Here is a 5,519-nt window from a genome sequence, read left to right as displayed (position 1 = left end):
ATTTAGAGCAGTATTTCTCAAACTTGGCAGCTTAAAATGTGTGACCTTCAACACTCGGGATTCCCCAGTCAGCCATGATTTACAGCTCCAAGACCTTACAATAGGACTTTGACAGCATCACTTGACTGGCCAGGGGTTCAAATGTTCAACTGGGTATCACTGACATATTGATGACACTGGACCTCATGTTATTGATTGACATTACCTAGCAACCTCAGGTAGATGCTGAATAAGAGTGGTAAAATTGTTCAGCCTTGAAGAACCTCATACTACAGGGATCTCAAACTCAATTTCTCCTCCTGCCAACATCAACTGTAATTGACCACAAAGGTAGGGAAAAAAACACGGTAATACTCGCTCTAACCTCTGTAGCCAGTCTAAGATACTATGGTCAATGATATCAAAAGTTGCTGAAAGGTCATGAAAAGGCTGGATAATTGTAGCATCCCCATCCGAGCCCTGACAAAAGTTATCCTTAAGTGTGAACAATTCAGGCCTAAACATTTTTTTTTTAAAGATAATCTGCTTCTTTCTGAAAATTTCCAACATTTTCCACACTCTTCCTCCAAAATGCGAGTTTGAAAAATGATCAGAAATTAGCCAATAGAATTGGGTCTGGTGGTGGTTCTTAAGAAGGCATCATATCACTACCTTCAAGGCAGATGGAACTACTTTCTTACCTAAGGATGAGTTCATCATTGCTTGGACCAAACTAGAAATAATCTCCCAAAAGACCTTGAACAACCAGGAAGGACATTACAGGTAGCCCTTTACTTTAAAACAAACCTACCTTGGGGTTACTTATGGCCCAGATTTGAAGTTCTGAATGATTCCCCCCCTCCCAATATCTCTGTGGTCACATGACCAAACTTTTGAGTTGCATAAATGCAACGAGGCTGCATTTATGGCTGTTTGCAGCTTTCTGAGGTCACATAACTGTGTTTTCCAAAGGTTTCCAATGGTTTTACCAAAAGCCAGTTTTTTACTTCTAGGTTTCAGCAAAACTGCACCCACTATTTTGCTTAACCACTGTGATGTTTAATGATTGCTGTGTTCAGGCTCCATTACAATCATAAGTCGAGGACCACATGTATTCTAACATATTGGTTGCCAGATTTACAGTCTTTGGATCCTGTCTCCTCCTTCAAGATTTACAGACTCAAAACCTTCCCAAATAATATGGCAAGACTCTCTCCCTCTCAGCCAGAGGAGACTCCAACTCACAGCCGATTTGAGTGATTTTATTTGACAGATATCTAGAATAATCCTCACAGTAACCCTGTAGAATGGCTCTTTTGAAAGGAGGAAAAAACCCCAGTCACTCTGAACACCACTGGCCACTTACCTACAAATGTAGTAAGAGCAGAAAAATAATTATATTTCACCAATCTTATTGCCGTGTATCATTTCCAGTATCGGTTCACTCCAATGGCCCTCTAAACATTGTTTTCTGTGCTTCATCTTCCAGAGCATCTTGGCAAATCAGGAAATCTTCTGAGATCATCATTCAGGGAAAGTCAACACAGGAACAATTGAATTCAAGGCACGTCTTCTGCAAATGACCTGCTCATCAGGAAAAAGCCCAAGGTTTCTCTGAAACTCAATGGGGTGGATTAGTGTCTGGGCAGACTGATAGGTCCAGCTTCCAGGCCTGAGAGGGAATGGTACTGGAAATCTCAAAAGTGATTAGGAGTGGATATGGCCATAGCAAATGACAGATCTTAGTGTCTTCTTCTCTCAGATTATTTTGCAATTGCCTTGAGACAAAAAGCAGATCCAATTTCTCTCTCTATCCAGGTCTTACTTTGGTTATGGTTGATCCCTCCCACATTCCTCCCATCAACTTTTAAAATGCACATGCTGCTCCATTACGTTTTGAACATGTTTTAAAAGTTCATTTTCTTTCTTTCTTCTGCTCCACAGCCTACTTTGGTGTGAAATGGCATAAAAATGGATGCGAGAAATCACAAATAACACATGACAGAGGGACTATTAATTAAGGCTCCTTTCAAAGTTGCAGAACATGTTATGAACATTGGCTAATAAACTGTTTGCAATCTTATCCTATTAAAGGGAGCTTGGCTTCTGTCTTCCATGTTGCTCTTACCTCAAGCCTGGATTATTATCATACACTGTATTTTACATGGGGATAACTTTGAAGGCAGTTTAGAAACTTCAATTAGTCCAAAATGCAGCGACCAGACTTTTGTCTGGTAGTTGCAAGTCAAAGCATATGTCTCAGATCATATATCAGTTCCACTGGCTTCTATTTGCTTCTACGGCCAATTCAGAAGGCTGCATTTTGCTTTTAAAACCATACATAGCTGAGAACCAGATTTTATTAGGGACACTTGCTCCCATCTAGAGCAGAAGGGAATTAAAACCTACAGCAGAAGCCTTGGTCTCAAAAAAGAGAGTGTTTTCTGTGTAGTAAACCACAGCCATTGTTACTGCTTTCCCCCCAAAACGAACAATGTGGAGTTCAACCCCTTTCACTGCTAAAAGGGGCATGCTTTTCATATGACTTTTAGAACAATTTTGTTTAATAATATTTTTTTATTATGGTCACAGACCAGCATTAACCACTTTACATTGCAATTTATGTTCTTGTTGCCATTGTTTTTGTTTTTGGTTTTTTTGTTTCTTTGACTTGGCTTTAAATTTTAGTTGTGTTTTGAATCCACAATAAGGAACCAGAACCAGAAATTGGATTTGTTAATGTGTTAAAAATAATTTTCTTTACAGAATACCTTTGGCACCATTTCCCTATTTATAGGGAAAGGTAGGAAATGAGTATCTCTACTAATAAAGCTGCATTTCCAAATGTGTCCTTCCTGTTGAACATAATAAAGAACTTGTACATTTAGATTTGTTTCAGATTTCTGGCTCTGTGCACTTCTAGGCATTTATTCTTTTTCTGTGATGCAGATATTAAATACTGCATGCAATCACCTAATAAGATTATATATAACGGAGTTATAAAAATATACTTAGGAATTTTCAAATTATTGGCTGGTAACTGAAAAAGCCCTCTTTCGATATCGTGTCATGAACCGATACTGAGAATGGTCGACTTAAATCTGCTTCATTTTGTCTGAAAACAGATGATTGCTGAATTATATTGAAAAGGGCTACATCTGTCAAAAATGGTGTAGGGTCTGCTTGGACAGGGGGTTGGACTAGATGACCTACAAGGTCCCTTCCAACTCTGTTAATCTGTAAATATGTGATCACCAGTTGGGTCTAGCATTGCCCAACAGTTTTACCTGTTTCTGAAACAATGCCTTTATTTTGTGAAAATTGTGATTCCCCGCATGAGGTTTTGTTGGCTTCCCTGGCCATGGTTTCAATAAGTTCATCGGTTTTATCTAGTGATAATTGCTCTCTGCATCCCGTGATAAGAAAATGACTCAAGAAATTAAAATAATTTCCTGTTGATTTCGTGTTGATAAAGTTGCACATTTCTGCAAGTTTTCATCTTCCTGAACTGCTAGTTAGCTGGGCATTCCCTCCAAATGAAGGAGTGTGACATATCTTTCCTCGCTTTCGTTTTAATTGGCCTTTTCCACAACATTCCCATTTCTATGAAATTTGTTTTGATAAAGATAATGTGAATTGTACTGTCAAATGCTAACATTGCTATGGGCTGGAAAAGGGAAAACAAGCTGAAATTAAATCCAGACTAGAGGGAAATGCCATTGGTTATTAAGAAACTGGACATGGACTGATGTTCAGAGTGTTGGATGAGGGCTGCAGTCTTCCCAAGACAGCAAGTCTGCAATTAGGTATATTCTTTGATCCTCAGCTTCTTCAGTTTCATATGTGGCTGCTGTGGTGAGGTCTATTTACACCCTTCCACTTAGGATATGAGCTTTGACTGTTCCTGAATTAGTTGAATCTGTTTCTTCATTTTGCAAAACACTTAGTATTTGATATCCTTGGTAAAAGAGTCCTGAAGTTGCAACTGGTATAAAAGCAGCTAGTCTGTTAAATTAATACTGGGATTAGTGTGGTCTGTACTGAAAGATCTGCCAACTGCTTACTGAGCACAATTTGAAGTGCTGGGATTGATCTTTGTACAACTTAGTGCTGATTACTTGAGAAACCTTTTTATTTTGTGCTTTCAAGTCAGTTTTGAAAAAAAAAAGTTATTGCAGTTTTCTTGGTAAGACAATCAGAAGTGGGCTACTATTGTCCACTTCTCAGGGAGAATAAGAGAAAATGACTGGTCTCAGTTCACCCAACTGGCTTTCTGGACCCATATTCACAGCCTCCCAGCTTCTAACCTGATGCCTTAACACTATACTGAACTGACTCCCACTTGAGAAATTATGGCTCATGTTGTGAGCCTGTCTTCCAGTTCAGATTTGCAGGAGGGGCCCTTTTGAAGATGCCTCAGTACTTGTTTTGATACGTGGGAGTGGTGCTGTTCTCCTGGGCTGCTCCCAGCCTATGGAAAGCACCCTGTTAAGTATACTTGGTTCCCGCTCTCTGTCTTTGGAAGATCAGCCAGGTTTTTAATTCTTAATTAATAAGACTGCTCTCTTTGATCAGGGTTTTAATTGTTAATTAATTTTGAATCAGCGGGAATGTAAGTTTAAAAACTTTTTGTTCCTGTTAGCCTCTGTGAGCATTTGATTGCACAGAATAGTGGAATATAAATTGGACATAAAATTAAATGCATAATGTGCCAAATGCAGGCTCATCCTAATTTTATGTAATGCAATTACAATAAACACTGTCTTATTTTTAGCTCTTCTGTGAGTCACTCCAGCATGGTTTGTCTTTTTAACTGCTGAGTTGGATGTTTACAGTGAGGTTGTTCCCTCAACAGCTCCCTTCCTAAATACCATTCAGATTTCCCAACAGTGAACACAGGGAGTCACTTATTGAACCAAACTACTGAGAAACCTTGATGTGAGCCTGGATGAGTCTTACAATGACCTCTAGTGGACTGATGGCATCAAACAAGTCTATCAGCCTCCCCATTCTCCATGCCTCTTGCATGCCTGCCTGCCTTTACAGACACTCAGAGATTTATTGTATGATGACCAACCCATAGTTATGGCATCCATTGCACCTAACGGATAAATAAAGGAAGGAACTACAAAACCCAGGAGTGGTAGAGAAGAGTATAACTCAGATTTAAGAGATTAGAAAGGGCTATCTTGCAATTAACCCGGATGAAAGGAAGTACATTGACATTCGGTACATAGTTTTCTAGGTGAACATCTTCCAATTGCTTGGCTGTGGCAAATTGCAGCCCCTTTCAGGGCCAAGATCACTGGCAGAAATCTCTCAACTTCCTTTCTTGACTTTTTTGAAGATAACCAAATGAGCCTTTAAAAAAAAAAAAAAAAGTTAAATGTCTAAGTTTCTCATGCCATACCAGGAAAATTTTTATTCACTGAATTATCTTTTGTTACAGACAGAGAGGGGGGGGGAGAAGGAGGGAGGGGGGAAAGGGAGAGAGAGAACAAGCTCTGCATTTTTGCTTACTGTATTTCTCTGTCCTGTAG

General features: G+C 39.2%; 1 long non-coding RNA gene across 1 annotated transcript; it reads left to right on the top strand.

The window, feature by feature from the left end:
• The first annotated feature begins 270 nt into the window (after window positions 1-270).
• Window positions 271-2,042, top strand: LOC309384663. Its single transcript, XR_014174097.1, has 3 exons — window positions 271-330; window positions 1,469-1,543; window positions 1,924-2,042. It is a non-coding gene; the product is annotated as an uncharacterized lncRNA (long non-coding RNA).
• Window positions 2,043-5,519: the final 3,477 nt, after the last annotated feature.

Source organism: Natrix helvetica, assembly GCF_964273705.1.
Source record: "Natrix helvetica genome assembly, chromosome: 1".
Classification (NCBI taxonomy): Eukaryota; Metazoa; Chordata; class Lepidosauria; order Squamata; family Natricidae; genus Natrix; species Natrix helvetica.
This window is presented reverse-complemented; position numbering and strand designations above follow the sequence as displayed.